The following is a 27,509-nucleotide window of genomic DNA, read 5'->3' as shown; positions in this document are numbered from 1 at the left end:
TTCCGACCATGATTTAATTTTGTGTACTCTAGATATTGTGATGAATCGTTCAGGTGTAGGTGATACCTTAGTGTATCGTGAATTTAAATCGGTGAATGTAAACTCTTTGTATTCAGACCTGAGTAATATAAATTGGAATGACTGTTGGAGTCTTCCAACTGTTGATGATAAACTCGACTTCCTCAACAATAACTTGTCCATGTTATTTAATGTGCATATTCCACTGTGTTCTGTAAATGTTGTAAATAGTTCGTGTCCCTGGTACAATTCTAAAGTTCGTTCTGCCATCAGGAAATGCAATAAGCTTTATGCTAAGTGGAGAAAAAATTTTACGGATACTCCTTGGAATCGGTACATCGGAAATCCGAAATGAAACTACTGCTATAATAAGGCAAGCTAAGCGTTGGTACAGTTACTCAAAACTAGATCCTTTACTTCCGTCCAAGAAGCTGTGGCGCAATCTAAAACAGTTTAGAATACATGGCAAAGAAACACCCGAGTGTGAGATTGATCTTAATGAGCTTAACGACTATTTTATTGGTGCTAATAACAAATCCAATCGTGCTCACGTGTTAAAAGATTTCATATCTTGTGCTAGGTCCAAAACAAGAGTTTCAATTTATGGCAGTGAATGAGGTTGATGTTATAGAGACTCAGCCAAAAATTAAGTCTAATGCTATAGGGCAGGATGGAATCTCGCTGAAATACGTCCAAATAGTAATTGAATATATAATAGGCCCTCTAACCCATATAAATAATAAACCATTGTTTTACTAGCTCATGCTTTCCAGCAGTTTGGGAAAAGGCTATAATTATACCAGTTACGAAGAAGCCTTTCAAAGGCTTTCGAAAACTTAATGGCTGTGCAAATTTCAGCAGTTGTACAAGAAGATAGTCTACTGTCACCACTACAATCTGGCTGCAGGCAATAACATAGTTGCTCGACGGCAATGGTCAAAATACTGGATGATATTAGAATTAACTTTGGCAACGGCGACTTGGCACTTTCCTGCTTACTCGACTTCTCGAAGGCATTTGACTTAGTGGATCACAATTTGTTGTGATTGAAGTTTAAAAAATATTTCGGCTTCAAAGGCAATGCGGTGAAACTCATGGTCAGCTACCTTGATGGTAGAACTGACCTAGATTTGTGTATACTGGTGTTCCACAAGGGTCTGTACAAGGTCCACTGTTATTCAGTCTTTTTATCAATGATGTTTTCTTCTGCCGTATATGCCGATAATATTCCAAAATTGTGGATGGGTTCCAGATCACTTAGCTGTAGTCTTGATAACTATTCGTCCGCAAGGAATTGTATATTTATGCATAAACTTACCGTATTCAAGATACCTGCCTATCTCTTTAAGAAGCTAATACCAGTAAGGTCACGGAGACACAACAGTTTCATTATTCCAAAATTTAATTACCTAATTACCTATTTTTCATTAACGCGGTTAGGGCCTGGGATTCGTTACCTGAGACCGTAAAGACTGGACTAAGCAGATGCAACTGCAAGACACAAATTTAAAATCATTTTAAAACAGTATGATTGCATGGTATTAGTGGTTCAAAATTTTCTCTATCCCTCTTTACCAAATTTCTTTGATTCTATTTTTCCCCTATTTGGAAGTAATATTTGTTTTTACTATTAAGTTATATTGTATTTTTATACCTGAGCGCACCTGCGCACTGTTTTATTTTAGTAACTACTGAAGATTATTCACTCAAAGTTTACGTTTACAATCATTTTTAGACGAAAAATAGGAATATTATAAATTTTTGGAAAATGGGAGTAGCCACGCCCACCTATGATTACGTTTGTATATCTTGGTAACCGCTCCACCAATTTCTCCCAAACTTGACACAGTTGTTTGGCCTTAGAACAACAAACCAAATGGCTGAAAACTTTTAAAATTGGACAATAACCACGCCCATATCCCATATAACGGTAATTTAGAGAAATATGAAATCCTCGATAAATCAGTAACTACTAAAGCTAATTTATTTAAAATTGATACTTGCAATGATTCTTTACCAAGGAATACGTTTATAATACAATTTTGGAAAACGGGCGTGGCGCCGCCCACTTATGATCACATGTATGTATCTCGGTAACTGTTCTATAAATTTGTACCAAGCTCGGAATTTAAGGACGCTAAATTACTCAAAATTGATACTAACAATAATCCTTTGAAAAAAAGTAACATTATTTGGTATTTTGGAAAATGGGCGTGATACCGCCCAAATATGACTATATAAGTTTATCTCATTATGTCTAACTGAACGTTCCACCGAAGGTGTTTAAAATAGGGGCAAAACCCTCCGGCTTAACAAATAGCGGTAGTTTTCGGAAAGGTGAGAAACATATATTTAATACTTGCGCCGGGTATTTAATGTTCGGCTCCGCCCGAAAGTATACTTTTTTACTTGTTGGTTTTAAAATTTGGATTTAAGAAATTTGTATTTAAAATAATTACTGTAAAATATAATAAGTATATGTAGTTGAAGTCCTATTAAAAGACATAAGCCTTACTCTGTACTACCGGAAAAATTAATAATAAATTAAATTAAATTAAAGGGAAGGGGGACTAAGCAATTGGGGTTTCTCAAAATTCCAGACTTTAAATTAAATTTAATTTAATAAATCGAGTAAAAGATATGCAATTTTAAGAAAAAGCAATTACTTAGTTCTAATTCACGCGCCCAATGAATTATAGAGATAATTATGGAGTTACAAAAATTAAAAAATTATGAATAAAAATCAACGAAATAATGACCCACATGAAATTAAAAAAACTAAGGTTTTACAAAAGCTCCTTTGTTATTTAAATATACTACGTTTTGCTCTGCAGCCTCATATACCATGACATTTTTAAGCAAACGGGGTAGTAAATAATAACGACCGAGCTTGCGGTTAAAAGTAAAAAAGAGGATTTATAGGCCTTTAAAATTATGTATAATATTCTATTGTCAGGCTTGGATTGTCGGCGCTTTTCATCGGGCAAATTTAAAAAAAAAAAAACATTTTTTCTTATTTTTTAAGTTTTGACCATCACTTATTTCCTTAAAATCAAAATATGTAGTACTGCCTAAAATTAAATCTATTTTCAAATAAATTAATACCACATTTATTGCAATTACATAAAAATTGTCGAAGTTCGGCAACTTTTCTTAAATACGGTCTTGAATTTATAAATGTGTACGTACCGGACTTTCAGATTTTTTGAGCATTGTGGCTAAGGAATTCATCAATATTTATTCAAAATTGATAAATACCTACAATCGCTCTTTAGCAAAAAAGTGTTTTTCAAGAAATTTTAAGAAAATGGGAGTGGCACCGCCCACTACTTCACCAATCTCCACCAAATTTGGAACAGACATTGTGCTTAGCCTCCTTAAGCACCGTATTGAATATTTTTGCAATGGGACAAAAACCGTTGTATTGTGACATAACTTCCGTGAATCAGATATGTGGAAGTAATGTCAGACTTTACTGCCATGGACCAAAAAACGATCGATGGTAGTAATTTTACGATATAACTTCCATGGAGCTTTGTCACGGTTCGGTGGAAGTTATGTCCGTGGATGTTATGTCGAAACCCTTTCGGCACTAGTGCGTTTCCCGACAGGATTCTAACATCACGCCAGCACATATGTTTGCTTATGTCTTTAAATCTCTACTATCGAATTGTTGTAATTTTTTTTACTGAATTAAGGGCTACTTAATGATTATGCAAATATAGAAAAACCTTTTAAAATTCTGACTTTTTCATATGTACCTTACTTTAAGCACAACAAAACGAATTAATAAATAAAAGACAATTATTTTAAATATTGTGTAAAATAAATTGCACAGTAGGGAGGCAAAAATATCACAGCTAAACGGACAAACATATAAACTTTATTTTGGCCTCTAGTTAACGATGGCGTTTTCTGAAAATCCGTATCACGTAAAAATTTTGAGATATTTAGGAGGGAAGTTGTAGTGCTCTGGCAGGCTAACCTAATATTCACGCACGCCGCCAATTTATTGTCAAAAATTTCTCATTCAAGCTAACTCAACTTCCAATTTTTGTTCTGCGTGATATTTTGATTTGACGTTCCGCTCAATGAAATCAAAGCAAGCCCACGCAAGCCAATTTCGGGTGACGCAAAAAAGCAAATTCGATGGCATGCGTAACGAAACGCAAGCCGCGAATATTAGGTTAGCCTGTGGAAGTGAAATTTTCGTCGTTTATAACACTGTGCTCAGGTTTGAACGTTTTTTCTCGGAAAAGGTTTTAATAGCAGATCTTACTTAATTGGGGCCTTATAAATTCAATGGCGTTCCCCGTTTTGCCACATTTACTCCGGTTTTCGAGATAACGGTACTCTAAAATGTGCTTAAATTTTAACTTTTTTGTTAATAATTCCCTCATTTTTAAAGTTAATTGACTAAACTTTTGCACGTGAAAGTTTTTTGATAATACCTTTTGAAAATCATCGAAATCGGTTCACTATAACATATCGCTCCCATACAACTCATTGTTCAGATATGTGGTTTTGCCTTATAACTCATATTTTGTTTCCTAATATTTTTTAATTTTGTTAGGTTGTACAATTTTAGAAAAATAACTTTAAAACTGAGGGAAATATTAACAAAAAAGCTAAACTTTCATTTCATTTGTCAAATGAATGAATTTGAATTTAAAAGATCCCAATCAAGGAAGTTCAGCTAATAAACCTTCTCCTAGAAAAAAAAGTTCAGCACCTGAGCACAGTGTTATAAACGACGAAAAATTAACTTTCAGAGCTCTAAAACTTCCTTCCTAAATATCTTAAAATTTTGACGTGATACGGATTTTCTGAAAACGCCATCATAATCTAGAGGCCAAAATTAAGTTTATGTGTTTGGTCGTTTAGCTGTGATATTTCAAAACTTTAAAATTTACCTACGGTGTTATTAATCAAATTAACTTTGTAATGTGTACTTAAAACTCGATGCGATGCAAGGGTTCTGGTAATCGATTCCAAAAAATATCGTTTTAAAACTCTCGAGTAGAAAGTATCGCTATCAAATGGCAAACGAATCGTTATGGTATTAATCGTATCGAAATTCGTATTCTTACTGCCAACGATACTGCGTAAAAGACTGAAGCTAGGGATGCAAACAATGCATCGATGTTTTTGAAACATCGATAATATCGGTTCAATTTTCGATGTTTGCCATCGATGTTTACAATTTACTAACATCGCGCAATTGACGATACATCGATGGAAGTTTCACCGATGTTTTAAACATCGAATTTAAGGAGACTCCGACTTTCTTTCGGTATTTTTTACTGACCTTAAATTTATTATTCATTCCGATTTTTTTTGTTATTCATGGCCTTATAACAATTATATTCAATAATTTTATTGAACTTGAGGCCGTTTCTTATGAAAAATGTTATTGAAAGTCAACTAAAATTTACAAAAGGTAGAAGTTATAGCTGCTATTTTGGAGACCACCACATCTCCTCAGTGACCTCGGTTGAAGAAGTCTGATTAATAGATGTGGTGATCTCCCAAATAGCAGCTATAACTCCTTAGCTTTGTAAATTATTGTTGCTTTCCACAACATTTTTCATAAAAAACGGCCCAAGCTCAATAAAATTGCTGGATTCATTCTGAATGCTTATAACCTAGTCTTTAAAACAGAAGCAAACACCCCTCAGAATTTCAACAAGATCAGGCCTAGGACCTTTAGGCCCGAACGACCTTACGATGGTATGCATTTTGATTCTAATAATAGAAGGGGTATAGAAAGGACAATAAAATACAGGAAAATACAATCGGAATTATTAAAGTATTCAAAATTGCTTTAAATTTAACTAGAAATTAACAAATTGCAAAACATCGGAAACCATCGATATATCGATGTTTCTCTGGCGATGTACTTTAGCCTCGATGTTCTTTTCTCCGATGCATCGAAACATCGATGTATCGATGTTACTGCTCAAAATTTGCATCCCTAACTGAAGCGCTTCACAAACCAACTGATTGGACCTTATCAGCGTGGCTTCAGATCTGGTAAGCCCACCATTAAACTGATTTTCACTGCACGTCATATTCTGGAAAAGACACTCGATATGCAAATCGACACACACTATCTTTTTGTCGATTTAAAGCTGCTTTTGATAGCATGAAGACGGTGCCATGTCCAAATTTGGGACCCCCGCAAAACTAATACGGCTGTGTAGAGTGCCGTTGAGCACAACTTTCAGCTCCGTTCAAATAGGGAAGGACGTCTCGGCGCCGTTTGAAACCAAATGAAGTTTTAGACAAGGCGATTCACTCTCATGCGAATTTTGCGATCTGATGCTGGAAAGCGTCAACCTGAACCGTGTGCAGATGGTGCTGACATCGTTGGCCTAAAAGCCAGGCAAAATATTTTTTTTTTCACTTTTATTTCAACATATTTTGATTAAAAGAAAAATACTGATAAAAATAAAATATTTCACACAAACAACAAAAAATACTATGATAGCACGGCCGAGTAATCATAGTCAACTTATGTACAGTAGACTGCATCACGCCCCATACAATAAAAACTTGGTACTGTTTTTCCACTGGAACTATAAAATGTATTATATTTTAAGACTTCCACCAAAACATCTCGCAAAAATATTAAGATTTACGTGAGCTGGACCGATTTGAAAATACCTCCAAAAATTGAGTTTTTTATTGATAAAAACAGTTTTTTTTTAAATTTTTTGAAAAAATTACCTCAGATGACTAAACAGTTTAAGCTTAAAAAGTTTTCATAAAAATATTTTAAAAAATTTTCTACGGAATCATAATAATGAGATTTTTGATGCTGTTTTTGAACTGTTTTCAAAGACTGGTTTAATAAAAACTTGAATAATTCAGCCAAAACCTTACCAATTTAGACTTATGAGCAGGAAACGGATTTTTTGTGTAGATTTGAATATATATTTGAATATTTCTGTGTAGATTTTTATAGCTTAAACTGTTATTTCATCTGAGGGGATTTTCTCCAAAAAATTCTTTAAGAAACTATTTTTATTCATAAAAAAATTAGAGGTATTTTCAAACCGGTCCAACTAACGCAAGTCTTAATATTTTTCCGAAAAATTTTGGTAGAAGTTTAAAATATACTAGGTTTGGTAATCCCGCCGGAAAAACCGCAACTTTTTTTGGTGATGCAGGATGTGCAGTAGCCGAAAAAATTATAGCCGCGCCAAATTTTCACAAGTTTTAAAATATTATTTTTGTTGTTATTTAATTTTGGTTGGTTACTTGTAGTTCATTATTTAACAACATCCGTATAAATCAGGGACGTGAACCGGATGAACAATTTGGTCGATTCGGTTCAGCGATTCGAACCGTTTTTTGCACTTTTGGATTGGTTCGTCAAAGCGGTTTTTTGGGCTTTGAACCGGGTTTTCGGTTCGGTTCAACGGTTCGAAAAACAAAAAAATTACGCGCAAGTTTAAGTGTCAAGTGTCAAGTGCAACAACGCGCAAGGTTACATTACATTTGATATTGTCACATGGTAAACCAACATGGTGGGTATTACCATGTTTACCAAAAAGAAAAAAAGTGGGTTCATTTATCTATTGAAAATTGGTTGAAACGAACCTTTCAATCTTTATTTATTTTTTGTACTTATCTGTACAAATGTACCATCGAGTGCCACTGCCTTAAAATTTTATTATTAAAAAAATTCAACACATTTTCGTAAAAATTTCGGGTTTTTTAATTAGATTGTGAGTATGCAGTTTTGTATCCCATTGAATTCTAGTAGAATAAAGTACAAGTTTCAATTGGCTAAAAACTACGATTGATTTTTTAGAATTTTAAAAAAAGCTCGAAATTTGTACGAAAGTTTGTTGACTTTTTTTTTAATATAGCACAAATTTGGAAACTTGGATTTACACGGGTTTTGTTAAAGAATGAAATATATTATATGAAATATATTATATAGGTAGGAGGGTGAGGGGTCAGAACACCTTTTTATTATTCAATTCAACCTGTAATTTTCTACTCAGTATAGTCATGCTTACGGTGACCATCCGTCATTTATTTTAAAAGACAGTTCTTTATTTTAACCCCCTGTCCTTTATAATTTTTTTCAAAATAAAGGACTCCTTTTGTCCTTTATTTCTTAAACTGTCCTTTAAATCAGCTCTGCATTTTTCAGAGGTAAACTTTTAAACACAGAATATGAAACATAAAAATATCCCTTATAAAATATAATGAAAGCCTTCGCCAGTTTGTTTCGCACCCCACTTAAGGGTTTCTACTTAATCGGTAAACTTTGTACAATCTATAAGCACAGAGAAAGTTGTGCCCAGGATCGTGTTGCACGCTGAGTTTCCACTTCCACTGAAAGATAACAATAAACCCCCTGCTGCACAGTGATTAAAAACTGGCATGTTCGTAATTCACTGGAGCCTTCATTTTTTTCACTTAATTTGATTATTTTGACTGAGCCTGATTTGTAAATTTTTATTTAATTATATTAAATTTTTTAGTGCAAAATGCAGAAAAAGTAGCAATTTTGAAGAAAATGTATTCTCCTGTTCGAGTGAATAAATGTTACATAGCAAACACTAGTTGAAAACAATTGTATGGTTTTTCCAAAACGAAAAAATTACAAAAAAATTTGAAATGTTTTAAAAAATGTTCACCAAAATAAATATTTTTTTTTTAGTTTTTAGTAAAAATTGGTTGAAAAATGAAGGCTCCGGTGAATTATGAACATTCAATTCCAATTTGGAACCACTGTGTGCTGGCTTCGTTGTGCAGTATGAATTATGGTAAACGCATTTTGGTGACAAAGGATGGCGAAGGCCTTGAAAAGGATTTGGCTTAATTTTTCGCTACAGCAGGGGAACTTGTACAATTAATGAATATAATTAACTGGTAAATATTTGATTTAAATTACGATATGGGTAAGGTACTTTTCTCATACAAGTTGTATGTACGTATTCCCAAATCTTTTTGAAAAAAAGTCCTTTATTTTACGTTGGTTAATATGGTCATCGTAGTCATGCTTTAACGCGTATATTCTGAGTACATAATTAGCAAGCATTATTGCACGCAACTCTGTAGGACAAATATAACTAAAGATTATCGTTGATTTTTTTAAATTTTGTTTGTGGAGGGTGTTACGAATTTTCTTCCATATAACGCATGAACAAAACTGAGTTTTATATGGAAGAAAATGTGCCACACCCTCCACAAAAAATCTTCGGAGATTTTTAGCGACTTGAAACTGGCACTTTATCATACTTACTAAATGAGCTATAAAACTGCATACTCGAAATCTTTCTAGGAAATCTGATTAAAAAAGCGAAATTTTGATGAACATTTTTTTAATTTCAATTACTTTTTGTGAACTTTATGCAAGCTTGAAACTTTTATTTATGTGGTATCTTATAAAGATCGGCCCATATCTTAAATGAAAATTATTAAAAATAAATAAATAAAGATAAGTTCCAACAGCATAATTTTGAATTTTGACGGCAATTGTATCTCTTACTTTGTTGTTATGGTTTTGTCAATTATAAGTCGTCGCCTGGGTAAAAGATTGTCGTAAGCGCAATTTTGACGATTTTTAGTTATAGATGCAGTTATATATTTTGAAATAAGATCTTTTGATTGGTATCATGTGTTTTTAGATATCTCCGTTAGTTTCTGAGATATTGACTACGTTTTTTCCGATAATTTAGTAAAAATTTAGTTAGTGATGCAGTCATATTAAACTAATCAATATCTTAAAAATGGCGTCCTCCATTTTCGGATATCTCCTTTAGTTTCCGAGATATTGAGTATAAGGTGTCATTAATTTAGTAGAAATGTTGATCACATTTTGTCGTATTTCATACAATGTGGCAGCCAATTTGTGGACAAATGACGCTTACGACAAAATTTTACCAAAGAAAATCTCTCATATACCCAAAACTAATTAACAATAAACATTAAAAATTAAATAATATAAGAATTTAGCGAACTAGTAACATTTTCAGAGACTTTGGAGAAATTCTATCCTCGCGTTTTTGAGAAATTGCATTCCAAACTTCAATTGCGATTTCCCACAACCTGCCGAAATCAACATACGACAATCTTTTACCCAGGCGACGATGTATCCGCACATACATATTTTTGTATAAAATAAAAATTGTTTTCACGATCTGAACATTACTTCGTTTAAATGGATCACCTTTGTTAATATATGGGCTTTAATAGTTGGGCTTTTAAAGAAAATCCTTCATTTCTCATTTGTCCCGTTAAATTTTATAAATCCCGTATTTTTGGGACAAATTATGGGATTGTCCCGTATGACTGGGAAAAAAATCTGGCAACACTAGCGTACACTGGTGGCCCGATAATTAGAAACGATTTTCTCTTACAAGTTTTGCCCATATAGTTTTATTTATTAGTTATAATTTATTTTTTAAGAAAATATAGTGCATGCTACAACGAAAAGCATATAACACAAAGATTTAAACCTTGTACAAGATTTATAATAATTCGACGAAGTTAAAAAAATAGTCACCAAAATTTCCAAGACTTTTTTCGAGGATGTAGTTTCATAGCCCATTCAATTTTAGTATAATAAAGTGCAAGTTTGAATTAGCTCCAAAATCTCGTTGATTTTTGAGATTTTTTTCGCTGACTATGTTAAGGGTTTTCTTCCATACAAAGCATGTTCGAAATTTTCTTGTAGGGGAGAAAATGAGCAACACCGCTAAAAAAATTTTCTCAAAAATCAACGAGATTTTTGAGCTAATTCAAACTATCCACAATAAACTAATTTATAAAAATAGATGGTCAAAACTTGTAAAAGAAAATCGTTTCTAATTATCGGGTATGTAAACATACGACTTTTGTTTTGAGCCAATAAACTGAATTACATATGTACATACATTAAAATCAATCGAGGCTGATGATCCTTTCAAGTCACTGCCAATTAAAGGTATGTTGAAAAGGTTTTGTATTCTTTAGGGTTCAATCGATACCACTAAGGTATCACTCTAATGAGTACTTGTACTCAAAAGACTGAAAGTACCGATACCTACTCAGTATCGGCAAAGTATTGAGTACTTACTTGAATTGTTTTCATCTTCTCTTTCGAGAGATACTTCCCTTTTTTGTTGTAAAAGGTCGTATGATTACGTCTTATCATGGTTTAAAACATTGTATGTAAAAAGCCAATAAAGTTGCAGGTATAGAAAACGTATATATGTAAGTTATTTAGTAAGAATACAAAATAATTATTAATTAATATTTGTGGCACATTACCAAGGAACAGTATTGGTTATAATTTGTTCCGTCATATGATTGTATAGAATATGGATAAGTTTCAGATTTTTATTTTTGTTTTTATTTTCAAACTAGTTTTATTCACTTTTTTAATTAAAAAAATTAAAAGCAAATCAACAAAGATTCATCAAAGAACGTAAAGAATAAGAAGGAACATCTTGTGCCTTCTCTTTTGCGCTAGTACGTTTTCATCAAAATTCAACACTTTTTATTCTGAATAAAAGGTGTTTAATTTTGGTGAAACTTTAATTTTCTTTTCATTTTTGTACAAAATTTGAAAGTTGGTTTTACATGGTTTTGTCATAGAATGAACTATATTTTTTATAAAAAAAGTAACTAAAATTAATTTGGTCACCATGGTCATAAGGTCACCCCTATAAGTATACAGCGCACTGCATCATTTACAAACTATTTATGAAAAAAAATTATTTTTTCTTTTGGTACATTGCTGAGGAACAATATTAGTTATAATTACTTCATATAAGTATATTATTCACAAAATATTTATGAAAAAATTGGTTTTGGGGTACACTGCCAAGAAACAACAACTTTTCTAAATGCTTTCCAGACAAGCGATTTCTACTTTCTCTACTACATGGCGCACTTTTCGCGAAAACTCCAATAACGGGCGTCATTTGATGAGTTGCCGTTGCAATGATAAAAGTAGTAGAAATTACTCTTTCGATACCAAGTACTTTTTTTTCGATACTTACCCGATAACGAACAAAAGGGTATCGAGTAAAAAAATACTTGGGATCAAAAGAAAAGTATCGAGTATTTATTTGTATCGATTGAACCCTAGTATTCTTATAAAACGGGCTTTCAAAGGTGGGTTTAATAGAAAAGATGCTAAAAATGTAATTATTATAAATAATAACTCATTAACCATTTTTATTTAAAAACTGACGATCCACTAGCGTTACCAATTAATTAATAATGAAACGGAATTGCCTTAGCAGTTTGTACTTACCTTAATATTTTAGTCATTTCCATCAAATATGTGATATTTCTGTAGTAAAGTCAAATTTCGTTCGACGTTCCGTTGTAAAATGTTTATGGTCACTTTTTCGGAGCTACAAGTTTACTAATTTTAACAATCCGATACCTCTTTTGAGAGAATTGAAATTATTGAACCACAAAATGTTTTTACAATCGCAATACCTTCCACACATCAGACGCTGATTATTTTGCTTCATACATAGATATGTACATACATATGTATGTTTTTATGTGCGTGTGTACATATGAAATTTTCTACCTTTTAACACCGTTCATATGAAGAGTAATAAACTCGAAATCGGTTTTGACTCAAATTGTATGTCGGGAATTCCACGATTCCAACTACATTTTTTCAACTGTTGCCGATTCAAATAGTGGCTTTGTTGTTATTGTACACTTGATGTGTGCCCAATTTGACACACCGACCCTATTTCTGCTATGATGCGGCTATTTTGACTTCCAAAGAGTTTAGTTCTGCGCTTGTATTTTTTTCACAACAAACATATAATCACAAAGACAATACTTCAAGCAACAAATTCAAATTTTTTCTACCAACAAAAGGCTTTCGAACCATGTTATTATGGCATTTACTTAATTTTGCCTCCTCAATGTATTTCACGTACTTATGGACATACATATGTGTACATAGTAGCTTTGGTTGTATGGTCGTGCGTTCAAAATTTATTGTTATTGTGGTTTTTAAACTTTTTATTTCACTTTTTTATGATTAGTTTTTACGTATTTATGCTTTTTTCACCTTCACAAATTAAACAATTCAAGTATGTTGGTACATATGTATGTATGCACATTAGGGTGGTCCAAAAATTTATGTAAAAAAAAAAGTTAAGTCGGAATTTTTATGCTCCCACCCCCTAAGATTGTTCTATACCGAACATACCCCTCTTTTTACAACGCTTTTATCAACTTGCAATGTTGTGGGTCCAGAAACTTTCAATGTTGTGGATCCAGAAACTTTCAATGTTGTGTGTCCGACACCAAAGCAAAGCTTTGAAAAGTTCCTATAAAAAAGCATAGTGCATAGGGCCACAGCTGTAGTGAATAGGGCGAGGTAGATGACATCTAGATGTCGCCCTATGTACTACGTTTGCTACAGCGGAAATAGACGACACGCCATTTCTTTAAATAAAATTAATTGGTGCTCGTTTGTATGTACATACATATGTAAATGCATGTGTGTGCACCTTTCTATTAATATCGTTGAATTATTTTAATATCTATTGCAAAATTTTATTCAGACAGGACTAAAAAGTAGAAAATAAATAATATAAAAAACTTTTTAATATACAACGCTTTTATAAATGGACTAAAAAGTAGAAAATAATATTTCTCAGTCCCATAGAATTTGTTTTGATAACTTTTGATTTTGAAATTTTAGCAAAAGTCATTATAAATAATCTATGAAATTGAAAATGAAAAGCGTGGGGCGCATGTAATACACTTGAATTGATATGAAAAGTAATATATGTATGTATGTATGTGGGTATATGAATAACGACCGCTTAAAATCGATTTCAAAGTTCTACTTTCGCTGTAGAAATTTTAGGTTTACGTTATGTAGTTTGACTATTGTCAATTAAATCGAATGCTTTGTATTGCATGCGCTCCACGTTTTTCATTTTCAATTTCATAGATTGTTTATAATGACTTTTGCTAAAATTTCAAAACAAATTCTATGGGACTGAGAAATATTATTTTCTACTTTTTGGTCCATTTAAAAAAGCGTTGTATATTAAAAAGTTTTTTTATATTATTTATTTTTTTTATTTTGAAATCAAAAAATATTTAGAGGTCGCTCAGTGCTCAAAGTTTTCCATGTATTTTATATGGATAAAAAAACAACTTTTCGTAGAATTGGTATAGAATTCTTGAAAATCAATCTTTCAATCTCGATATATAACAATCCTAGGGGGTGAGAGCATTAAAATTCCGACTTTACTTATTTCGGACCACCCTAATGTACATACTATAATGCGTATCTGAATATGAGTTTCATTCTTCGGCTCGCTTCACTGACAAAAGTACGTCATTATTTGTTTTCATCTTTTCATTGTGTCACTCTTATTTTTATGTTTAAATGTTCTTGTGTTCCACTAATAGCCTATATTGTTTCTGGAAGTAATATATTCAAATTTTAATTGATTATTTTAGTTGTGCTTTCCAAAACCACTTTATTTTAGACTTTGTCGATTACTTGATTTACAAATTTTATTAACTTTAAATCTGAATTTTATGAGTGAAACTGACAAGCTTCAATACTTCATAAATGACTTTTCGCATGCTAGAAAAGTAATAATAAAGGCCTTCATTTATAAACGTTCAATATTTTCAGTATTTGAAATTAAGAAAAGAAAGTTATATTTGTGGAATACTAAAGTGTGTAGTATATGTACGGTGACCATCCGTACTTTATTTCATAGGACAGTATTTTTTCTCATAATGCTGTCCTTTGACTTTATTTATTTTTCTAAAAATCTATTTAGTCCTTTATTTCAATGCTTGTCCCTTGATAGTGCTTTTTTCCACGGTTGCCACTGTTGGTTGTTGCTAACCAAACTTGGTTGTTTTCCTTTTATTTTTTCTAATTTGGATGTTTGCTAGTTTTTTTCTTTGGTTTGCTTGTTTTTTTTTTTTTTGATTAGAAATTAGCAAACTTTTTCTTTACAAAAAGCATTATTGCATACTGAATGCAAAAATTAATAAATGAATTTTTCAAATTCCTATTTTTAATGTTTTATATGCACATATAAAAAGTAAAAATGTGATTTTACGCACAAGTATTTCAACAATTTTTGTTTTCCGAAATAGCCGCTATAACTTCTACCAAAATGTAAATGTTGTCCACAAAATTTGCATAAAAAAAACCGGGCCGGGCTCATTAAAATTGTTGAATTTTTGGTTTTTGTAATAAGTTTGGCAGTTTTTACTCGATATTTAAGTGGATAACAAATTTCGTTGTTTTTTCTTCAGATTTTCGTTGGCTATTTTTCTAACAAGTGGCAACCGTACTTTTTTCACAAATTTTGAAGAAACAGAAGAGAACAAGTTGGGAAGCTAATTTTTGTCATGTACCTTCCCGAGACGAGGGAATTCAACATTCTTATCAATATAGGAAAATGAAGATTGTGCAAAGTTTATTTTGTTCTATGGGTAATGCGTTGCGGTAGGAATTCACCAAAGCTAACGTTAAGTAGCGTTGACTGCAACTCTGTATAGGTAATGTAGAGAGCCACGATTGAGAGAAAACAAAGGTTGCGCCGATCTCGGACCGGTATTCCTCTCTTAACGAATTTGACAGAATCGTTGTTTGCATGACGTCACACTGGTGCAACTTGTTTACGTTTTCCTTGCAACATTTTTTCTTCTTCTTGCATTCTTGCTCACGTTTTGGCATTTCTCTCTCGCAGTTGCACCAGTGTGACGTCACACAAAAGTTATTCTCAAAAATCCTCTCTGATCGGCGCAATCTTGTATTCTATCATTCTTGGTAGAGAGTAACACTTTAGCCAGAGGGTGTGATATCGCACACTTAGATTTAAAGTGCGTTAACTCAAAATTCATAGAGTGAAATATAACTGCTTGTGGATTTTACAGATTCAGTGCAATTAATACAAAAACAGGTATAACAGTAGTTGTTTAGTTAATGTATATAATCATCGCATTTGATTTATGCAAAAAATCGCCATACAATTTTTTTTGAGTTGATCGCACCTTAGATATAGGTGTGCGAAATCACTAGCGTGACCTGCTGTGTACCACATCTACTTTCACATGTAAAGGATCCACTTATATTCCCGTACACAGCGGAGAAGCGATTAATTCATCTTCAGCTTATGCTTTTTTCATAACAGATATTTATCAGGTTTCCTCATTTCAGATTAAAAAAAAAATTATAAGATTTCATATTCTAATAACAACGAAGGAATGGATTTTATGGAAATTCTATATTCTTTCTACATTTGCAATTAAAAAATTATAAGGTAAGCTTTCCCTGTTCGAAAATACATACAGTACATATTGCACATCATCTTCAAACGAGGCATAACTCAAAAATCGGAACCCAGATGGAACGTACAGATTCAACCCAATTAATACCAAAAAGATAAATTACGCAGCACCACTGTGGTCGCCGGGGACTAGTAGGACACAATGAATGAAGCTGCAGACGACTCAAAAGACCGCACTACGGACAGCGACTGGATGCCTTCTGATGTCGCCTGAACACCACCTACACGACGAGGCGAAATTGCTCCCGATCAAGGAGCACAATACAATGCTCTGCAAGCAGTTCCTTGTTGGGAGGCCACCCAAATGGGCAACTGCTTGCAGAAGAGTCCTCGCCCAAGCACGTCAGGAGGCATCTCTACGAACTGACGGACGAAGTCCAGAGGTTCATTAAACAACCTCTGGACCCGTCAGCTTATCGACAGGCCCTGAACGGCATTCACAGGGAGTCAGTCTCAAGTTATGTAGACTCCAGACCTATGAAATCCGTTCTAGGTGCACAACCACCGGACATTGACGAAACGTAGCTTCATCTGCCTTGGGAGACTAGACCCACAATAGCCCAACTTCGCTCTGGCTACTGCAGCAGGTTAAACTCATACCTGAGCAGAATAAACGCATATGTACCAAATGAATGTCCGGCATGCGGAGAGACATCCCATCATAAATAAACTGCTTGCAGAAGAGTCCTCGCCCAAGCACGTCAGGAGGCATCTCTACGAACTGACGGACGAAGTCCAGAGGTTCATTAAACAACCTCTGGACACGTCAGCATATCGACAGGCCCTGAACGGCATTCGCAGGGAGTCAGTCTCGAGTTATGTAGACTCCAGACCTATGAAATCCGTTCTACGTTCACAACCACCGGACATTGACGAGACGTAGCTTCATCTGCCTTGGGAGACTAGAACCACAATAGCCCAACTTCGCTCTGGCTCATGCAGCAGGTTAAACTCATACCTGAGCAGACTAAACGCATATGTACCAAATGAATGTCCGGCATGCGGAGAGACACCCACATCATAAATCACTGTTATTTGCAGATTATTTAAATAAATACCAAAAGTAACTGTTATTTCGCATTTATAAAATAACAATCAGAAATAACTGTTATTTAAGGATTAATTAAAAAAAGTTTAAAAATAATTACTGAAGAGCGGTTTTAATGATAGAAGTTGTAACTGTTACAGTTCCTGTCGTGTGCGATATGTGTCTAGCAGGGTTGTTCCGAATATTCGCATTCGCAACCGCGGAGCTTCCGCATTAATTTTAACATTCGCATTCGCTTTCGCATTCGCAAAAATAAATGCGGATTTTTTGCGAATGCGAATATTGAAAGGACCGAAAATTACAGTTATTTTTTTCCGAGTTAAACTTGGCCAAGTATTTTTTATTCCGAAATAAAAGTACTTTCCGGATAATAAACAAACCGCTTATCAAAATTAAACAAGTTTGGCATCCAATGAAAGAGGACTTGAGTAGCTTTAAAACTGAAATGTCTAAAAGAGGAAAGCCACACATTGAAAAATATTTCAATAAAAAATGTTAATTAATTACCACAGAACAAACATTGGGTAAGGTATATATTTACGTGAATTTCTTTAGTATTAAGTTATAAAAAATATAACTAGAGGTGGTAACCTTCATTCGTTATTTCTGTTTAAAAGCTATTTCAGTCCTCTTTCATATGAGACCAAACTTGTTTAATTTGGAAAAGCGGTTTCTTTATTATCATCCGGATAGGACATTTATTTCGGAATAAAAAATATTAGGCCAAATTTAACTCGGAAAAAAATAACTGTTACTTTCGGTCCCTGGAATATTGTGCAAGTGCACAGATATATATCTAACCAGTCACATAAGAAAGCATTAAAAATGAGTTATAAAAACTAAAATCGAAGAACGCTGATGACGTGACAAATTCCGAAATAACCAAAAGAATGAGAATGAAGAATTATTTCGAAAAAAACGGTGTTTAAACAACGATTGTGCCATGATGCTAGATTGTGAAGATGAAAGTCAGGAGGATACATCCGACATTTGCAGCCCCGATGAAATTCTCAAAAAGTAATTATTGCACCGCAATAAAAATAAATAAATATAACTGAAAGTCCTCTCAACTGGTGCAGAGTCAATCGAAAAGAATTTACAATTTTGCCGAGTTTCAAGTTTGTCGCCTCGAGCGAGTAGTTACATATATAGTGGCGCAGGTTTGATTTACGACCCTTTAAAAAGTTTTTATTAAGTACAATGTTCCAATTTTTAAATTCAAGTACAAAAAAAATATTAAAACTTATCATGAGTTTAATTTTCCCCGAAGTGGTTCACTTTTCATGTACATATTTACTATGGGCGGAATACAAATTTTCGGGGGAATTTTTTTTCGGGCAAAACTCAGGATAAGGAAGATTATTAAAAATTATTAACCTTTCCATTTGTTATTTACCTAAATCACCTAATTTACCCACCTAAATTATTTCTTAAAAATACATGTGCGAATGAGAATGCGAATCTTAGGAATAGCATTAAAAAAGCTAAGCTTTGTAAATTATTAGAACATTGAACCGGTGCTTAACCTCTACAGTGTTTTAATCTAGTAGTCAGTGTTCAAAAGGGGCATATTATATTTCATAAAAATTAATTTTGCTGCCTTTTCTCCCATGTGGCGATTTCTTAGAGGCTCGAATATAAGGCCGGCTGCACTGAACAATTGCTCACTGGGAACGCTGGCAGGTGGATCGCTCAAATATTTGCGGGCCAGATCTGTCAATTTGTCGTATTTTAGTTTAGTTTTTCTCCCATCGAGAAGATTTTCACCGAGATGTGCTAGTTTTTTTTTAAGACAGGCCTTCAATTGAGCTTTAACTTCACATTTTTTAATGTCTCCATATTCTACATCCGAGCCTTCGCTTTCGCTGGGGGAATGTAAAATTCCTTCTAGGTTGCTTATAAAACTTTTAGCAGTACTTGGAGAAGGGCCAACAATGTTACTTGTTATACTACTTAACCGTTTAGCGCCTGAGCCAATCAAACAATATTAGGGTTGACTTTATCTTTCACAATATCACTGAAAAATGTATCGTGGTTCGAAAAATGTGGAGATAGTAAACAAGGAATCACTCTCAAGGAACAAGGTAGTTTTTTAACATTGAAAATTTTGAAATTTTCTACATTCATGAGAGTTTGCAGAATAACCACCAGTGTTGCCATTTCAACCGTTTTCCGATTTAGCCGGTTGCGAAAGCAAACAGCCGGAGAAAATTCGGTTTAGCCGGCAGCCGATTTGTTAGGCGATAAGCAAAAAAATAGCCAATTTTAGCCGATTTTGCTATTTGCAATATTTTCTTAACATTTGTATTAGGGATGTTGCGAATGTGGAATTTTAGACATCCGCGGATGCGAATGCGGATGTGGATTTTTAAAAGCAACATCCGCGGATGCAGATGCGAATGCGGATGTCATGTATTTTTAAGAAATAATTTAGGTGGGTAAATTAGGTGATTAGGTAAATAAAAAATGGAAAGGTTAATAGTTTTGAATAATCTGCCTTATCCTCAGTTTTGCCCGAAAAAAATTCACCCGAAAATTTGTATTCCGCCCATAGTAAATATATACATGAAAACCAAAAGTGAAAAGTGAACCGGTTCGGGGAAAATTAAACTCATGATAAGACTGAATGTTTTTTTAGTACTTCAATTTAAAAATTGGAACATTGTACTTAATAAAAACTTTTTAAAGGGTCGTAAATCAAACCTGCGCCACTATATAACAACTCGCTCAAGGCGACAAACTTGAAAAACTTTAAACTTGGCAAAATTGTAAATTCTTTTCGATTTACACTGCACCAGTTGAGAGGACTTTCAGTTATATTTATTTATTTTTATTGCGGTGCAATAATTACTTTTTGAGATGTCGGATGTATCCTCCTGACTTTCATCTTTACAATCTAGCATCATGGCACAATCGTTCTTTAAACATCGTTTTTTTCCAAATAATTCTTCATTCTCATTCTTTTGGTTGTTCCGTAATTTGGAGAACTTGTCACGTCATCAGAGTTTTTCGACTTTAGTTTTTGTTATGCTTTCTTCTGTGACTTGCACAATATTCCAGGGACCGAAAATAACAGTTATTTGTTCCGAGTTAAATTTGGCCTAATATATTTTATTCCGAAATAAACGTCCTATCCGGATAATAAACAAACCGCTTATCCAAATTAAACAAATTTGGTATTATATGAAAGAGGACTGAAATAGCTTTTAAACAGAAATAACGAATGAAGGTTACCATTTCTATTTATAATTTTTATAACTTAATACTGAAGAAATGCATGTAAAAACATACCTGACCCAATGTTTGTTTTATGGTAATTAATAAAGAACTGCAAAATTCAATATTTTCTGTAAAAATGTCTTTTTCAAAAATTTCATGCATTGTTATGTCATGCCAACTCAAACAAGGTGTTAAGCCATGTCATTCTATCTCAAACGTTCTGTTTTAGCATGTCGTTGCTACTTAGCTAAGCTGTTGTTCCCTGTTGTGCTTCTGTAGCATAATTTTAATACTGTTTGATCCTGCCTTGGATGAAAATGTATACAGGGTTTTAAGTAGACAATTCTTTAATTCATTTTACTATAATAGGTGCTTAAAAAAATTAACAAAATCTCTTCCCGTATATAAAATGTAATTAATAATGCTGACTATGTCGCATGTGTCTCATGTGTTGCTTGTGTTGACATACATAGATTTGATGCATGATTTGATTTCAATTATTCGACAGTGTCTTCATATGTTATTGAGAAACATGTATGAGCGACATAATATTAACTGGCACTTGCATGACGTGACACATGTTGCTATATTTTATAGTTCAACATTTGCAGTCCTTTAGTAATTAATTAACATTGAAATATTTTTCAATGTGTGGCTTTCCTCGTTTAGACATTTCAGTTTTAAGGCTTAAAGAGGACTTAAACTCTTTCATTGGATACAAAACTTGTTTAATTTGGATAAGTGGTTTGTTTATTATCCGGAAAGTACTTTCATTTCGGAATAAAAAATATTTGGCCAAGTTTAACTCGTAAAAAAATAACTGTAATTTTCGGTCCCTTCAATATTCGCATTCGCAAAAGATCCGCATTGATTTTTGCGAATGCGAATGTTAAAATTAATGCGGAAGATCCGCGGTTGCGAATGCAAATATTCGCATCAACCCTGATTTGTATACATATATAAGTTTCCAGTTTTACAAATTTTGCGACCCAAAATCTATTAGAAATGGGTAGCCTCATCTTGGATAAATTTTTCATATCCAACTGTGTTACATATATACAATTGAAAGACAATTTTTTCTAATCCGAAACGTCTTCAAATACTGGGCTGATTTCAATGATTTTTATTTTAAGCTCATATACAGTGACCCAAATATAAACTGAGACGCGACATTTTAGCAAGTTTTGGCAATTTTTCTTTAGTTAATTAAATGTTTACTCTTTTTTATGAAAATAGAGCTGATTACTTAAAATATACAATTTAAAATTTTCAGCAATATTTTTAACTTTTTAATCAGCATCTTTAGAAATTTAAAATTTTAGTATAATAAAGTAAAAATTTAAAGTACCTAGCACTTACCGCGGATTTTTTGATTTTTTTTTGCTGGTGGTAACTTCGATGAAATATTAATAATAAATCAAAATAAGAATCTGTACCCTATTGGATTATATATGATAACGTTTTAGGAACTTATGCCCTGTATGCAGCTCTCAAGAAAACGGTCAAGAAAAATTTGCCATTATTTCGTTTGTGTGTCCAAGGAATTTTGACATTTTTGATACTTCACAGCCTGTTGCCTCACTCTTTCCTCAAGAAATAATGGAACGGGCATATATTTCTGTTGCAAACCTGGGTTGCCTTGTGCTCTTTTTTCACAAAAAACTTTTGAAAACCGTAGTAGAAAGCGTAGCAAATTCCTTAAGAACTGCGTACTGCCTTGAGGAAATTTGACTCAAGAAAATTTCGTACAAGGTACGTCATTTTATATGGAGTTTCTGCTTTTCTTGAGAGCTGCATACAGGCCTTTATTCAGCAAGTTTTTTTGAGATTGAAATGTTTTTAAACACCGAAATTGAGAGAATGTTGTCTGGTGGCGTCATGCGGCGAACGCTTATACATATCAAGACATCAAAGTGCCTACACACATAAACTTGCAATCATACTGCTCGTCAAATTGACAGCCATCGGTGTTTGCCTGTGGAGTTTTGCGGTAAATTTTTAAATATTTTGTTAGTGTCACATTACTTTAGTATCAGTTTATCGGTTACCGAATTATCGTGGTGGAAGCTTGATAATAATGTACTCGTATTGAGAGGACAAAATTCTCCAGCAGAAAAAGTTCTGAGAATTTAGCAGCATTCGCTCGCAAAGAGACGAAATATCAACAGAAGTACGAGAACGCGAAATTTGCAAAAACTTGCAACCTTCGAAACAGCTGATCACTTGCACAGTTGCCACTGGTGATTAATTTGGCAATTTATTTTCTGTTTGGTACATTTCCCCCGATTTCGCATTTTATACAATTGAATAGTTTTCGATAAGAAAAACCTTTTTGAAGTACAAATTAATTATATCGGAATGAATAAGTTATTTTTCTCATAATTATTTGTGATATCACATGGTGACGCATTCAAAAACAAGAGTATCTCCTCCAAACAGTCATCATTGATCCAAAAACAATGTAATAGATATAAATATATATATATATACATATATAAATTATAAAATTTTGATTTCAACAATCAACCTACCAAAACCGAAAACTTCAGCAAAACAACATTTCAGCATGCTGCATTTAAATCTATTTTGGTATATTTAAATTATAGTACAAACGAAAAATGTCATACGGCATCTATAGTCAGCACACACTAAAGTAAACAAACTAGCAAATTAGCGAAAAATAAACGCAACAAACGTTGTGCATATTAAATTTACTTTCACTTTCACTAGCATTAATAATAAAATTTGCAATAAATAACTCAAAATCCCATATATTTTTTTGTTTATTTACAAACATGTGTTTGTTATCAGCTGATTTTCTTACTTTCAAGTTTTAGCTGGGAAAAATTTTTCCAGCATAAATTTGCAGCTCTCTTTCACATTTTGCTCTCTCAATTTCCCCTAGTTTGCAAGTTTTTTGGGTACGAGAACACAAAACCAGTAAAAGTTTTCTAAAACTTTAGATAGTTGGGCGTACGAGTACACTCCTAATTTTTCTGGTTTTCATCCAATTTTGAATCCGCCCGCTGCCGAAAGGCATAACGCATTTAAGTAAATAAAGTTCCTTAAATTTTTTGTTACAATTTATTTTTTTTTTATAGGAAAAATGCTACAAATCAACTGTTGATAAACATAGTTTACCAGACTAAAGGTGTGGTTAAACGTGGCAATGCCAGCTCTTTTTCTGCGCACTTTGCTGTCAAAATGCGAAATCGAAAGTCTACTTTCCCGTGTAAACAGTCAGAAAGTCTTTTTTGCAGATTTGCAGAAATCACTTTCGGCAATAAAAATTGCAAGGTGTAACTACAACTGAAATTACGCAAATCGCTTTCGGGAAATAATTTCTACTTGCTCGTGCAATAAATGTTAAATTGTTTTGGAAAATGGTTTTTCATAAAAATTACACTAAGTAACAAAAAAAAAAAATTTCTCAGTCCTTGGGATGTAATTGTTATTTCCTAGTCTGTTATGCCTTAAAAGTATGGAAACCACCTAATATTCCTCGGAAACTTTGCTTTTGTGACGCTTCCTCTGACATGTGACTTTAACACTAGGATCCAGCAAATTCCACTGCATCAGTCTGGACGTCAAAAGTTCAGCATCGGACTTGGTTAGACTAAGATCTCTGATCAAATCATTCATGTCCTTTTGGTTGGGATAGTATGGGTTTTTGTTATCAGCTAGTAAATTAAATCCTTCACCTTCATTGTCTTCCACACTCATGGAATCAGGGCTCTCACAGGAAGACACCTGCTCTTTCTCTGGAGGAGTAGGAACGGGGCGGTCAGAGCTGTGTGGAACTGGAGCCATGGATGAAGGAATGTCAGGATACATGATTTGACTTGCTTTTTTGCCAGTCCGACGTCATGCCATGACGACTGCCATGGTCACAAAAGCAAAGTTATCTTGCGACAATAGCTGTTTTCTATACTTTTGGGACCTAACTGACTAGGAAATAACAATTACAACCCAGGGACAAAAACCTTGTTACATAGTGTTATTGGTTTTATTGATGCTTTGATACTTAAATGAAAAAAGTGATACATATTGATAAATTTTAAGTCTCTTTTCTGCTACAATTTTTCACAAGCCCGCGGTCACACTGTGTGGGATACGCTGCAATTGTGTGCTTATACGACTTTTCCACGGCACCCCAATCGCGTAGTCCGCTATCTCATTCGTAATTCGCACTCTAATTACCCTTCGAATTACGTAATTCGCCATACACAATATTGAGAGTGAATTACCTCATTTATTGGTAATTCAGATCCAATTACCATGCGAATTACGAACATTTCGGTGCCATCTCTAATTTTTATCGGAAATTTATCGAAACTAGCTCACAAATCAAAACTTGCATATTTTCTGAGTACGAAAAGTAAAATTTATCAATGTGTATATCCCTAATTTAATACGGAAACTTATAAATTTTTAGGAAGAACCTACATTTTGCAGCGAAGAAAAACAAAAACAAAACACTGAGACAGAGAACTGTCAAATCGAATTAAGAATGTGCCCGTGGGAATGGGGTAATTCGCGATCGTAATTGGGAGAGCGAACAAAGTAATTTAGGATGTCGTGGGAAAATGTTATTAGTGGTCGCTATCCGGCAGATTAAAGCTGCGCGCTCTGCCCATGTACACATTCGCATTCGCAAAACATTTGTATCATTTGATCCGAGTGCGAATGTCGTTGCGAATGTGGCAAATGATGGCCCCTGTTATGAATTGCATTCGATCTTCGACTGTGGTCGAAAGTGCACGATTTTAATTTGGTATTATGACGCTCATTCGACGAAGAATAGTGCTATTGTGAATTTCGCTCGTTTAGATTGTTCACAATAGTCAATTTTTCACCATTGGGAAGCCTTGTTACAAATCGAACAAACTAAATAGTGTGCTTATACATACATATGTATGTAAATTTGTGCAAATTAAAATGAAATAAAAAAGAAAGCGAGTTTATAAAAACGTGGTAAAAATGAGTACAACGGGTTCTGGTTCAACCATTCGTCAACAGAGGATGAGAGCTTAGTAAACTGGCCAGGAGAAGAAAATGTTTAAGAGAGTTTAAGTGTAGTCTTTCGAATATATTTTGACATAAAATATATTTAAGAAATTTGTCTACAGATTTATTATAAACTCCGACTATGTAAGAGGCCTTTGTGAGCCAAATATATTTAAATTATTTTAAAACTATCACCAGCTCTACGATTTTGTTCTCAGACATCGTGTCAACTGAGTACTGGGATTTTCTTTCGCCTTTCGAGCTTGGGTTTTGTATTCACGGCGTTAAAGCTACATGAAATTAATAAAAATTGTATAATTTGTCTAGCCGCCAAAAAGTAAAAAACACAATGCACAATTATACATTTTTCACAATTTTCTAACTCTTCGCAACACCATCGAAAGCGATTCGATACTCAACGAAAATTTCGACACAATTGCATAGCTTATAATACGGATTTCACTTTCGAAATCGAATGCAATTCATAATAAGGGCCGATGAGAATCATTCGTATAACGAATGCGAATGCAAATATCCGCAACATCCCTGATGTACATACAGGCAAACATAAGAACAGAACACATTTCTGTGGGCATTTAAAAGAATAACTTAAGTCTCTCTTTCACAACCAAACGAAATATAATATGTCTACAAGACATATTTTACCTTCAAAGAGAAAAATTTTGTCATTTCATTTCATCCAAGATTATTTCAAAGACCACAAATCAATTTCATAATGGAAACGTACGAAACGTAAGTTTAACGACATTATGGATTTAATATTTAGCGATCTAAATTTTATTTTATGTCTGGTGCAATTCTTACAGATGGACGTTTTTATAGCTTATCTTCTGTTATTGCAAACCATAATCGAATAAGTAAACGCCGACGGTGAAACACGCATTCAAACTGAGTCTGATTTCACACGCTGTTAAGGTGTTGTTACATTCATGTCTGTTTGGATTTTAAGGGATGAACTGTGCGGAAATATGAAGTGGAATGGAGTGCTATTCCTGTACAGATTCACTTTAAAGGGACTCAGTTGTATAATTTTCTAATAAGTATTTAGCTCTTTTCTTATTGACACTGTTGTTTTAACAGATACTGTTGTACTTGTAGCGTGTACATAACAACACAATCTGATAACTTGTTAATTTTGTTCATTGGCTTATTTAAACATTTTCTACGAATGTGCATTTATTGGAGTGCAAATGTATTTGTACACCACAAGCACTTTAAACAATTTTCCATAATCATTGTTTTGTTCCACTTGTTTTTATGCGGCAGGGGTTTCGCATTATCGCACTCACAAACAAACAACGCCAACGAAAAGCGTCAAAAGATCAAATTCGCGTCGGCCACGTTTTCGAAACCGCCGTGTGAAACTGGAGCCAATTGAAAAAGTCACACAACTGAGTTGAACTTTTGTGGACATTTGACTAAAGCGAGAAGAGCGCCAAAGAACCGAATGAGGCACACAACAACAACACTGCAAATGCTTTGAATAAAATCGAAGAAAAAATTGAAAGAGAAACAAACGACACGGGCCAAACAATTTCACAGATACGCAAAAAATCCGAATCCAATCCAATACAGTTCAGCACTCCAGTACGAGTGCGAGGTAGTACAACACAACAACTACAACAACATAGAGAATAACAAAAACAACCAATGAGACAGTATGTTTAGGGATATGGCAATGGCGCTGGAGTTGCACACTGGTTGTTGTATTTGGTGGCAGTGGGGATGGTATTGGACGACGACGACGGCAACCACATTTCCGACGACGTCGATGACGAAAGTGTGTGGATACGAGTTTGCGAAGTTGGATTTGCGAATTGAAAATGCGAATGTGAGCACTAGCCCCATTACTCCATACATATGTATGTACGTATATG

General features: G+C 33.7%; 1 protein-coding gene across 1 annotated transcript in view; it reads right to left on the bottom strand.

The window, feature by feature from the left end:
- LOC118738737 (histidine-rich glycoprotein-like) overlaps positions 1–27,159 on the bottom strand; it is a 108,459-nt gene extending 81,300 nt beyond the window's left edge. Inside the window, exons 1-3 of the mRNA XM_036469669.1 lie at positions 26,437–27,159; positions 14,298–14,442; positions 12,284–13,069 (exon numbers count right to left, since the gene is read on the bottom strand). The gene's annotated coding sequence lies outside the window, so the exon portion shown is untranslated. The remainder of the gene's footprint in view (positions 1–12,283; positions 13,070–14,297; positions 14,443–26,436) is intronic.
- Positions 27,160–27,509: the final 350 nt, after the last annotated feature.

Source organism: Rhagoletis pomonella, unplaced genomic scaffold (assembly GCF_013731165.1).
Source record: "Rhagoletis pomonella isolate Grant_MI unplaced genomic scaffold, Rhpom_1.0 Rhpom_scaffold_00005, whole genome shotgun sequence".
NCBI lineage: Eukaryota > Metazoa > Arthropoda > Insecta > Diptera > Tephritidae > Rhagoletis > Rhagoletis pomonella.
This window is presented reverse-complemented; position numbering and strand designations above follow the sequence as displayed.